The sequence below is a fragment of the Podarcis tiliguerta genome, assembly GCF_965153285.1.
Source record: "Podarcis tiliguerta genome assembly, chromosome: 13".
Taxonomy (NCBI): Eukaryota; Metazoa; Chordata; class Lepidosauria; order Squamata; family Lacertidae; genus Podarcis; species Podarcis tiliguerta.
In genome coordinates this window covers 4,963,054-4,975,770 of record NC_139546.1, presented here as the reverse complement: position 1 = coordinate 4,975,770, position 12,717 = coordinate 4,963,054, and the positions used below count along the sequence as shown (strand labels likewise).

The 12,717-nt window shown below is 46.1% G+C and overlaps 1 long non-coding RNA gene across 4 annotated transcripts in view; it reads right to left on the bottom strand.

Moving 5' to 3' along the window:
* LOC310661677 overlaps window positions 1-12,717 on the bottom strand; it is a 37,193-nt gene that overhangs the window by 11,763 nt on the left and 12,713 nt on the right. For 3 of the 4 annotated variants that reach the window (XR_014504044.1, XR_014504045.1, XR_014504046.1), the window contains exons 3-5: window positions 3,504-3,571; window positions 1,305-1,450; window positions 74-191 (exon numbers count right to left, since the gene is read on the bottom strand). This is a non-coding gene — a long non-coding RNA (uncharacterized lncRNA). Of the gene's footprint in view, window positions 1-73; window positions 192-1,304; window positions 1,451-2,076; window positions 2,177-3,503; window positions 3,572-12,717 lie in introns of those variants that run through there. The other variant, XR_014504047.1, reaches the window with a different exon arrangement.

Genomic DNA, 12,717 nt, shown 5'->3' with positions numbered 1-12,717 from the left:
AATGTATGTAACAGGAATCATTTAGGGTTTTGCTCTGAGTACTCCTGTGATTTCTGGAGTGCAATCTACATACCTTTTGTCATGTCTTCCTTTCCTTCATGGATGAGATGATCATCTTGCAGCAGCGGGCTTTTTGGCTACTCCAGAACAATGTTTATTCAATAATTTTGTGTCTCAGTTAGTACCTTGTTCTGTTAGAGAGATATTTTGAGGGGGGGGGAAAGAGTTCAAACCAGGGACCCAATACTATTTCGCAAACTAGTCTGGTGGCAACCACAACCACTGCTCCCTTCATACCCCATTGCTTCTGGGTTACCAACTGAGTGGTTAGGCTACCAGATTTAGCCCAGGGACCTAATGTGTTATCACTGTGTTTGATATGATAATAAAATATACAATACGTTGGCAGATGATTTGTCCCCCCCCCCCCAAAAAAAAACCACCAGTAGCTTGCTATTTAAATACTCCTTTGTGGGTGGGAGTGGGAAATCTGCATTCCAGTAGGCCTCAAGGCCTATGCACTGAGCCCCTATCTGACTGTTTTAGCATTCCAATTTTACTGGTGCAAAGTTAAGAGAGCAAAGGGCTGCCTGCCAGCAATGTAGTAATGCTTTTTAACATATGAGTTGGTTGGCTAGACACTTCTCCCTTCTCTTCTTTCACAGCAGATCCATTAGCAGTTCTAAATTCCAGATGTGCACTGACAACACATACATAGATTTTACTAACTCGAAAAACCCAGTCAGAGCTCATTTTTTGGTCTTAGGGAAGCCTGTGGACTCCAGCCAGAGAATAACTATGTCTGCAGATTAATGCATTAAACAGCTGTGCACTAGAGCGGTGGCCTCCTCCTCCTCTGGTAACTACGTAGCTTGCAAAAGCAGTTGAAATCACAGTTTCTCTTTCCCATTTTAGCATTCCCCCTATTGCACTTTAACTTTTGAAATTCACTGTCCTTCTGAAGGGAGGATTATTACGGCCTAGTGATGGATATACACCTAAAATGGGTGGGGAACCTCTGGCCTTCTAGGTAGCGTTGCCCCAGCTAGCATGACCAATGGCGAGGGATGATGGGAGTTGTAGTCCAACAACATCTGAAAGGCCAAAGTTTTCCCATGCCTACTGTAAGAGAAAACCATTTTGGGGTGGTTTGTTGTTGTTTATTAAATGTGTATACCACCCTTCATTTGAAGATCACAGGATGGTGTTATGTGATCTTCTCTTACGGAATTTAGGCAAGAACAGAAACCAAGAGTCTGTTAACACAACTCACCTCATCAGCAGCATTTGCACATGATGCTCACCTCCACGTTCCCAAGCTGATCCTTTTGCCTCTCAGAATCTTTTCCACCCTTGGCAAGAGCGCTTTGATTTCTTTCTGAATCTCCTTCACAATGCTCCGTGTCCTCGCAGAACCAGTATAACAGACTGAAACATGTCCCTTCCAAACCTAAGCCATAGACAAGTGTTAACAGTAGTAGTGGGAGATTACCGTATTTTTCGCTCTATAAGACGCACCAGACCACAAGATGCACCTAGTTTTTGGAGGAGGAAAGCAAGAAAAAAAATATTCTGAATCTCAGAAGCCAGAACAGCAAGAGGGATCGCTGCGCAGTGAAAGCAGCAATCCCTCTTGCTGTTCTGGCTTCTGGGATAGCTGCGCAGCCTGCATTCGCTCCATAAGACACACACACATTTCCCCTTACTTTTTAGGAGGGAAAAAGTGAGTCTTATAGAGCAAAAAATACGGTACATTAACAGACCCTTTTCACTTAGTCATGCGTTGCTTTCATGTGTAAATGAGCAACCAGGAGTCACATACACAAGGTGGAATTTTCATAATTCCCCAGATTACTTCAAGCAATACTTTCAATACCGTCAGTTCACACAATTCAGCTTCAAATTGTCAAATGTTTAGCAGGGACATGATATGCATGAATGTGTGAAGGGGGTTATCTCTGCAGATTTTCTGCACTACAAAAAACCCGCCCCAAGGAACATAACGCTCTAAATTTAGAGGGGGAAGACAACAGAGGGAGATGTGAAGGTAAATAGGGAATTAACAGAAGCACATACACTCAGACTTTGCTTTAGTTAAAGACCTGGGTGTTGAGTCACAGAGAAAGCTGGCACTTATGTGTTCAGAAGAGCAGTTCCAGGCATAAGGGGTGGCAAGCCAATGCAATTCTGGGCTGCATCAATAGGAGTATAGCATCTAGATCAAGGGAAGTAATAGTGCCACTGTATTCTGCTCTGGTCAGACCTCACCTGGAGTACTGTGTCCAGTTCTGGGCACCACAGTTCAAGAAGGACACTGACAAACTGGAACGTGTCCAGAGGAGGGCAACCAAAATGGTCAAAGGCCTGGAAACGATGCCTTATGAGGAACGGCTAAGGGAGCTGGGCATGTTTAGCCTGGAGAAGAGGAGGTTAAGGGGTGATATGATAGCCATGTTCAAATATATAAAAGGATGTCACACAGAGGAGGGAGAAAGGTTGTTTTCTGCTGCTCCAGAGAAGCGGACACGGAGCAATGGATCCAAACTACAAGAAAGAAGATTCCACCTAAACATTAGGAAGAACTTCCTGACAGTAAGAGCTGTTCAACAGTGGAATTTGCTGCCAAGGAGTGTGGTGGAGACTCCTTCTTTGGAGGTCTTTAAGCAGAGGCTTGACAACCATATGTCAGGAGTGCTCTGATGGTGTTTCCTGCTTGGCAGGGGGTTGGACTCGATGGCCCTTGTGGTCTCTTCCAACTCTATGATTCTATGATTCAAGTGAAAGTGAGCAGAGCAGGAGAGATGCCTTAGGATGCTACAGTTGGAGGTCACAGACAGTGAGAGACATGGTTTTGAAAGATAAAAGTGGAAAGTGAGTCTATGCAGAAACTCAAATATAACAAGGAGAGAAGTTTATTCTGTCATTTCAGAGCTCACTTCTAAAGTCCAGACTCCATCAAATGCTAGGCTAGGCTAACTGTGCCTCTATCCAACATTGCTTTCACTACATTTATTTTATTTCTTGCCAAGACTTTGCAAACTGCTCACAGGTTTGGAATGCTGGAACTTGCCGTAGCAGAGATAGGGATGAAAGCAGGTGATCACAAGGCAAAAGACAGACATGAAGTCAATGCCGTGTCCCTTTTGGTCCCACACAAGAAGAAGACATTCCAATAATGCTATGAAGTCTCCTCCAATCTTAAACTGACCACCTTAAAATGAAGCAATGCTTTGATAACTTAATAAGCTACATACGCAAAGCACTCTAAAGGTGCCGCAGTAAAAACACTGGTTGAACAAAATTATGAACATTAACTTTTAGAGAACTCAGAGACTCCCTTGTGACCCTTTAAGGTGTTGTTGCTCCTGCCTTCATATGTGTAAAGAGGGAGTTTAGTAATCTTGGCAATGGGGTAGCAAAAGAAAATTATTGTTAGAAAGAGACCCTGTATATCTTTTCAGTGACTGATTTCCCCCCATATAAAATTGCGGAAAATTACTGACCTCATAGAGAAAGTTATTTTTTGCAAGACAGCTGTACTGTGATCTCTAGGTAATATGTCTGTCTTCATCTAAAATATAAATTTCATGTGTCTAGAACAATTCAGGAGAAACAATTTGCCCACATCTGAAACCAGTGATTAACCATCGTTATTCATTTATATAAAACATTAATTGTGTCGATGGCGATTCCGCTGAGGGTAGAATGGAAGATCCCTTAACCCAAAATATATGCTTTCAAAAACAAACTGATCTGTGTGTTTAGTATGGAAGATACTGAGAAACTCTTGGGTGATTTAGCTCAAGGGTATTTTGGAACTCTAGGAAAATACCCGACCATGCATAGTCAGTTCAGTTTTACTTTCAGCATTGCAAAATAATATTTCATGCTTAGCAGGCTACGTTTTATGCAGAGAAACTTAAAAAAAAAATATAGCATTACCTAACATTTTATAGCATTACCTGACATTTTCAGAAGGTAACATTAAAATCTTTGGCTTTCCGAGAGCAGTTTACATGCTTTTTGATTGAGCATACATTTCCCCATCTAAATGTTGTCCAACCACAAAAATAATAGCAGATTTGAATTCCTCACACCCAAAAAACATATTTTTAAGACCCCTTGCTGAAGCAATTTGCAAACATTGTTTCACCACCTAAAATGACACACCCTATTACAGTAAGTCACAGCAATCCATTAAGAGATCTGTGGTGGGCAGGCAGAATTGTGGCAAGGCAACATTCCTGCGGTACACCCATGATTCTAGGCTCAAGATCCAGTGGCGTAGCGTGGGGGGTGCAGGGGGGGCCGGCCGCACTGGGCGCAACATCAGGGGGGGGCGCTCGCACTTGCAGCTCTCTGCTCTTACCTGGCTCACTCTCTCTCACTGCAGTGCTGGCTGTGCGAATCCGATCCGAGCCGCCGGGTCGCCGCCCGCTGTGGAGGGGAGGGTGCCAGGCGTGCGGTGCGGTGCGGAGAGAGAGCGAGGGGCTATCTGGGGGAGGGACAGTGCAGCGGGGGGGAGGCGCAAATTACTTGCCTTGCCCCGGGTGCTGACAACCCACGCTACGCCACTGTCAAGATCTTAGGAAGCACGCATACACTGAAGATGCATGAAGATGCATACGTTAACCCTTTATTCTGCCCAGTTCGGAAGCCAACAGAGCTCCTGGAGCAGGAACAGATCATGCTATCCCTACACTGGCTTGTTTATTCAACTTCCAGGTGGGAAGGACCAGGCTGACCCATCCCTTATCTCTTGGGGGGGGGTGGAGGGAGGAAGGAAGCTGAGGCAAAATCCCTCCTTCTCATATATCTGAAATGGTTCTGGAAGAAGCAGATGGAGACAGCACCAGCCCACTCCTGCCTCTCCTTCAAAATAGAAAAATAGAATTCTGTGTTTGTGTTCAAGAGGTGTGTGTGAGCCCAGTGGGGGAAAACAGGCGTGAGAGTGGGTCAGAGGAGGAGCTGGAGATGGACGTGGAGGAACCTGCAGGGAAAAGTTCGATCTAAACATGAGTTTGTGTGGTGTCATTTTCTTTCTGCTTTCAGTAGCTGTGTTGAATAAGGTCTTGACTTCTTCCCAGGATGAGATAGCCAATACAAAATAGCTGGCTAGTTCACTGTTGGCTGATAAATAACAGGAAAACCCCATAAATGGATACCCTTTCCCCTGACATCACATGTGTATGGATGGCCAATCACTGAAATCCACATGGTTACATGCTCTTGCCCAAATCCATTCCGATTCCAAAATCAATGCAAAACAAGAATAACCCAAAGTTCTTCCCCTTATTTAATCCTTATTCCCTTCAACTTCCCTCTCCTTTTCTCTCCTTCCAGTCTTTCTTTTCCTCAGCTTTTTGGCAAATGGTAACAAATGTGTTTACTTTTAGCTGGACAAGAAATGGCTGTTTCATCCAACAGTGATGTCAGAACAACAGGTGGTCCTATTTGGAGAAGGAAAGAATTGATCCAAGCTTCTGTCTCTGCAATGATATTTTGTCTTTGCTTGTCTGTCTTTTCAAAATTGATATTCCATTCTGTAATTGGAGAAATCATGGGTGATTGCATTCCTCACCTTCATATTAGTGTTTCCCACTCCTTTCATGCCTGGGATATCGTATTGGTATTGATAAACACTGGATGCAGACATATTACACTCTATTTTTTCCCACTCAGTCAAAAAGTTTTCATGATCAAATTCCAGAACAAAGCAGGCACCATCCTCACAATTTTTGGGCAGCAACACAGTGTCCTTCGCTTCCCTTTAACTACTCCTAGTTTGGGAAATGTATGACCTGCAGACTGGGTGGAATCCTCTACTTCCGTCCATCCAATTGCAGCAGGCTGGAGTCTGTGGCAATATTTGGGAGAATCCATTTACAGCTGTTCTCTTGTTTTGACAGTAGGGTGGAGGAGCGAGACGCTGGAGTCACAGTAGATAACTCAAGAAAGGCATCGACCCAGTGAGTGATGGCCATGAAAAGGCAAATTCCATGCTAGGGATCGTTAGGAAAGGAATTGAAAATAAAACTGCCAGTATCATAATCCCATTATACAAATCTATGGCGTGACCACTTTGGAGGGATGTGTACAGATCTGGCTGCCACACCTCAAAAAGGCTATTGTCGAATTGGAAAAGGTTCAGAAAAGGGCCACCAAAATCAAGGATTAAGACCTTCTGGGAAATGATATATAATGAAATGAAAAAGGTATTTAAATATACCTTCCTGAAGAAACCAGAGCCCTTTCTCCTGGGCATGGTCGGCCAATTGGTGTTAAAGAAAGATAGAACTTTCTTTATGTATGCCACAACAGCAGCAAGAATACTCATCGCAAAGTATTGGAAGACACAAGAGCTACCCACTCGGGAAGAATGGCAGATGAAGGTGATGAATTATATGGAATTGGCGGAAATGACTGGCAGAATCCGAGACCAGGGAGAAGAGTCGATGGAAGAAGATTGGAAAAAATTTAAAGTATATTTACAGAAATATTGCAAAATTAATGAATGTTAGAAGAATATTGGAATGAAGTTACATGGTTTTAGCAGAAGTGTTATTAAGAACTATATGAATATTAATTGTTAATGCACTAAAGTGGAAAATTTAAAGTTAAATTGTGTTAGGATAAATTATAGAACAAAAATTGAGGAAGAGGGAAAGGATTTGTTGAACCAGCTAATTTGAACTAGAATACAAAAAAGGGAGGTGTGAGCAAGTCGAGGAAACAAGCTTATGAAAGATAATTAAATGAAATTTGGATGTGTTTTTAAATGTTTTTGTTTTTTCTTGTTGTATTGTTGTATTTTTTTTATTTTTGATGTATTGTTTGTTGAATTTGTGTATTGTTTTTCTCTATCTTTCCCCCCCCCCCCCGTAACTATAAAACATCTAATATTATTTTAAAAAAAGAAAAGAAAAGAAAAGGGCCACCAAAATAATCAAGGAGCTGGGAGGACTCCCCTATGAAGAAACAGCAGTGTTTGGGACGTCTCGATGCAGAGAAAAGGTGAGGAAGAAGCGCTGTGACAGAAGTTTATAGAATTATGTATGGCATGGAGAAAGTGAATAGAGAAAGGGTTTTCTCCCTCTTTCATAACACTAAAAGTCATGGCTATCCAATGAAGCTGAACACTGGAACAGATAGAAGAAAGTGTGCCAGTCCCGTGGGTTACCCGAGAGGTGAGGTCCAAGTCCGGTCCGTGCTCAAAGGTGCAACGTGGAGGCAGGCCGTAGTAGCTGAAGCTGGGTGCAGGGCAGGGAGTCGGGTGAAGTCAGGAACAGGCTTGCGAGCAGGAAGCCAGGGCGGGTCAGGAGCTCAGGCAGGAAAGCAGGACAGGATTCAGGCAGGAACTAGGCAACCAAGAATATTGCTCCCGCAACTTGGAACTGGGGCTGGCCGGCTTTTATCTGCCCCGAGGCATAGGGCGGCCCTGATCCCCTGGTGACTTGCCTCTCCTGGCCTGGAGGTGAGCACTCCTCCTGTGGGAACTTAGTTCTCTCTGCCTCTCTGCCCTGAGCCTCTGTAGCTCAGGAGAGGCTGGAGGGTTACTGGGCCCAGAGGCAACCTCAGCTTCCTCTGACGGGGTTGAGAGTGGAGCACCTGCAGGCAATGGGTCCTCCATCACCTCAGGAGCCAGAGCAGACTCAGCTGATGTCTGCACCTGAGGCTCCAGCACAGGTGAGGACCCTTCAGGCTCATGCCCCAGCTCCGGCTCAGCTGGTTCTGGAGGCGGGGAATCCTGTGCAGGCTGGGATCCCTCAGGTTCAGCATCCGAGTCCGAATCCCAGGCCATCACAGAAAGTTTGGAGTAAACACCAGGAAGAACTTTTTGACAGTAAGATCTGTTCAAAAGTGGTTGGGATTCTCACGAGAGCTTGTGAACTTTCTTTCCTTGGAGGTTTTTAAGCAGAGGTTGGAGGGCCATCTGTCTTGTATGATTTAGCTGAGACTCTGCATCGCAGGTGGTTGGACTAGATGACCCTTGGGGTCCCTTCCTGTTGGGATTTCATTCTCTCCACTGCTGGTGTGTGACTGTTTTCATCACATGTCTGTGTTGACATTCCATACGATTGGAGTCATGAGAATGGAAGTTCAGTTACGCTGTTCAGTCTTTGTTGTACTTTTGCTTTTTCTGTTCTCTCTCAGAGAAGGAGGAGAGGAGACATGTTTCCTTTGTTCTGTAACACTTGATCCTGAGTGCCACCAGCACTTCCAAGCCTACAGTTATAAGATTCTGCGATACTTCTTCAAGCAACACAGTCAAACTATGGGACTTGCTGCCCATAGTGATGGCCACAAACTTGGAAGGCTTTAAAAATTGGACAAATTACTGGAGGACAGGGCTAGTGAAGGCTACTAGCCATGATAGCTATGTTCTACCTCTACAGTCGGAGGCAGAAATGCTTTCAATACTCATTGCTGAGAACCACGGGAAGGGAGAGGGTTCTTGGGTTATGTTAAAACCCTTCAAGGCCTAGGACCCTCGTACCTATGGGACCGCCTCTCCCGGTATGCCCTAGGAAGGACCTTAAGGTCCATAAATAGCAACAACCTAGAGGTCACGGGCCCTAAGGAAATCAGATTAGCCTCAACCAGAGCCAGGGCCTTTTCAGTACTGGCCCCGACTTAGTGGAGCGCTCTGCCTCATGAGAGCAGGCCCTGCAGGATCTGATTTCTTTCCACAGGGCCTGTAAGACAGAGTTGTTCCACCTGGCCTTTTGGCTTGGAATCAACTTGATCCCCTCCCCCTCTTTCCTTTTTCCTTTCTCCTTCTGTGATGTAACTCCTATTTGGGGATCTCACTGGCTTTTTTCTGGCCCACATAGGACCAGTCTGGATAGTTGGCCTTGGTGAAGATTTGACGTTTTCATCCCAAAAAAGTTTTTGATTTGAGTTTCTACTGAAATGAGGCTGCATTTTAATGTTGTACTTAATCTTGTTTTTAAGTTGTATTTTAATAATTGTTTGTATACCTGGTGTCAGCTGCTCTGAGCCCGGTCTTGGCTGGGAAGGGCAGGGTATAAATAAAATTTATTATTATTATTATGTTCTGATCTCTAGTTTCCCACAGGCATCCAGCTAGGCGCTGTGAGAACAGGATGCTGGACTAGATGGCCCAATGGCCTGATCCAGCAGGCTGCTCTTCTGTTGTCATGGTCAGAGCATCCTAGTTTGGTCACACCAATGTGTGTTTCACCACACTTAGAAGGTGTGATGAGGGGAAAACCAAACACCAGCAGCACCCAGCATCTGGGCCTAGGTGTGCTGGACCCGGGGGGGGGGTTACCGAGAGGCATGGTCAGAGTTTGGTCCTGGGTCAAGGGTCTGGAGACTGTCCACCAAGGGCAAAGCGGGGTCCAAAGCAAGAAGCCAGGCGTGGTCGGGAACTCCGGAAGAGCAGGTCAGGGTGCTGGCAGAAACAGGTTTCCAACGATGTTGCTCCCGCAACCTGGGACTGGGCTGGCTGGCCTTTATTTCCTCTGAGGCCTAGGGCGGCCCCGGTTCACAGGTGACTCGCCTCTCCTGGCCTGGAGGCGAGCACTCCTCCTGAGAGAACTTAGCTCCCTCTGCCTCTCTGCCCTGAGCCTCTGCAGCTCAGGAGAGGCTGGAGGGTTACTGGACCCAGGGGCAGCTTCACCTTCCCCTGACAGGGCTGAGAGAGGCACACCTGCAGGCAATGGGTCCTCAATCACCTCCAGAGCCAGAGTGCATACATCTGGTGTCTGCTCCTGAGGATGCGGCACAGGTGCAGGCCCTTCAGGTTCAAGCCCCAGCCCTGGCTCAGCCGGCCCTGGAGGTGGGGACTCCTGTGCAGGCTGGGACTCCTCAGGTTCAGCTTCTGAAACAGATTCCCAGGCCATCACACTAGGGAGGGTAGGCAGTTTGCAGTACCAGCCTGCTGCTAGGGCAGCAATCCATTTCCAATGGGGCTTAATGCCATCACCTGAAAGTCATGGGGCAAGCTCCAGTGGATCTTGGACAGTCACATTCTGGATGCCTGAGTGGCAGTGAGCAGAGAGGAAGAGAAGGGGTAGCAGAGACGAAGATTCAAAAAAGTCATTCAGCCGCCACCTCTAAATGATCTTCATCCTTTGCTCTCAGGGCTTCCACCTCCTTCCAACCTTGCGCTGCCAAACTGCTTGGATAGATCTGTTTCCATGCTTCAGGAATGATTCCTCCCACAGGGGGCAAAAGGTATCTGGTCTGTTTTCTAAAGGTGGGCTGTGAGCTAGTCTGCCTTGAGTTGTCACATTTCATTGCCCCGCGATAGAGGGTCTGGAATCCTTTCGCCCACCTCTCCTTCATTTGCAAAGTACCAGCATCCTCAAGGAATTTGCTGCAGGAGGTTTTAGTACCGATCCCAGTTTGGGACAGGAAAAGCCATAAGGCATTTTTGTAAACCATGTGATGACTCAGTTATCCATTGCCCTGATCAGTGTCAGCACTGAAGTAAACAGGCTGTCTTGTTCTGCTCTTGGAACATACAGGCTATAGGTAAAGATAAAGAGAACCCTGACCAATAGGTCCAGTCGTGGCCAACTCTGGGGTTGCAGCACTCATCTCGCTTTACTGGCCGAGGGAGCCGGCATACAACTTCTGGGTCATGTGGCCAGCATGACTAAGCCGCTTCTGGCGAACCAGAGCAGCGCACGGAAACGCCGTTTACTTTCCCGCCTGAGCGGTACCTATTTATCTACTTGCACTTTGATGTGCTTTCGAACTGCTAGGTTGGCAGGAGCAGGGACCGAGCAACGGGAGCTCACCCCGTCGCAGGGAATCGAACCGCTGACCTTCTGATTGGCAAGTCCTACAGGCTAAATTTAGCACTAAATTTAGAGTAGTGTGAATGGTTCACCCACACAGGGTGCTGAGCCGAGGGGGCACAAAATAATGCATTTGAGAGCATGCACAGAACAGAAAGCAAGACTTTGCTTGAACTCTGTTCCAAAAGGCATTATTGTGAAAATAAGAAAGATTTGGGGGTCGCCCAGTTTTGTGCCTCAGGGTGCCAAAGTCCACCCCTGCTATAAGCCATAGCAAACTAAATGCCAGTTGGCCCACATTTGGCTCTGTTCTGCACTCGGCATGTCCTGTGGGCCAACAGCTCTTCGCAGTGGAAAGGTCTTCTGTAAGTCAGAACTCTGGAGTAGAACTCTGGTCTCTGGGCAACGGTGATGATTCTGGGGTGCCCTCCATGGCTTTCAGCCGTGTTCCTTGGCTTCCTCTCTTGTGATGATTTCACTGCTCATCTGCTGGCTCTACAAAAAGGAGGGGATCGATCCTGCACTGGGCCACCCTGATCCAGTGGCATAGAATAGTTGCCTCCACCATGGCGCCTTAATTTTTAAATGCACTCTAATTGTATACGTGTCATCTGCAGATGACACAACTTTGATGGCAGAAAGTGAGGAGGAATTAAAAAACCTTTTATTGAGGGTGAAAGAGGAGAGCGCAAAATATGGTCTGAAGCGCAACATCAAAAAAACGAAGATCATGGCCACTGGTCCCATCACCTCCTGGCAAATAGAAGGGGAGGAAATGGAGGCAGTGAGAGATTTTACTTTCTTGGGCTCCATGATCACTGCAGATGGTGACAGCAGCCACGAAATTAAGAGACGCCTGCTTCTTGGGAGGAAAGCAATGACAAACCTAGACAGCATTTTAAAAAGTAGAGACATCACCTTGCCAACAAAGGTCCGTATAGTAAAAGCTATGGTTTTCCCAGTAGTGATGTATGGAAGTGAGAGCTGGACCATAACGAAGGCTGATCGCCGAAGAAGTGACGCTTTTGAATTATGGTGCTGGAGGAAACTCTTGAGAGTCCCATGGACTGCAAGAAGATCAAATGCATCCATTCTTAAGGAAATCAGCCCTGGAAGGACAGATCGTGAAGCTGAGGCTCCAATACTTTGGCCACCTCATGAGAAGAGAAGACTCACTGGAAAAGACCCTGATGTTGGGAAAGATGGAGGGCACAAGGAGAAGGGGACGACAGAGGACGAGATGGTTAGACAGTGTTCTCGAAGCTACAAACATGAATCTGACCAAACTGCAGGTGGCAGTGGAAGACAGGAGTGCCTGGCATGCTCTGGTCCATGGGGTCACGAAGAGTCGGACACGACTGAACGACTAAACAACAACAACAATTGTATACGTGTTGAGGATCACTGGCCAAGACCAACAGAACAACTTGCTCTGATGTTTACTCAGAATAAAGTCCCATTGCTTTGAGTAGATCTTTCTCCCAAGGAAATGTACTTAGGACTGCAGCCTTCATTGATCACTGGCTGCAGAATGGGTATTCCAGCAAGGGGACAGCAGTGGCTGTCCACTGAGCTGGCTCCAAAGTACTGAGAAGCATGGGGTGGGATGGAGAGGGAAGGGGAAAAGGAGGGGAAATCTCTGGAATTTTTTCCCTGTGGATCCACACACAAAAGCTGAAAGCGGTGCTTAAAATCAAACAATGCTGTATTTACCGTAAAAAGAGGGGGGGGAGAGAAAATTTGGAAAAGGAATTTGAGATGTAACAAAAAAAAAAAGAGTAGGATACAGAAACTGCAAACCCCCCATTGTACACATTATTATTTTTCCCATTTATCACACAAGTCGATGTTCAATGGAACTTGCTCTCAAGTAAGAGTGCATAGTTCAGAAATAGTTATGCTATTTAGTCAGCAATAGGCTGTCTCTTTTAGTTTGGAGCTAAAT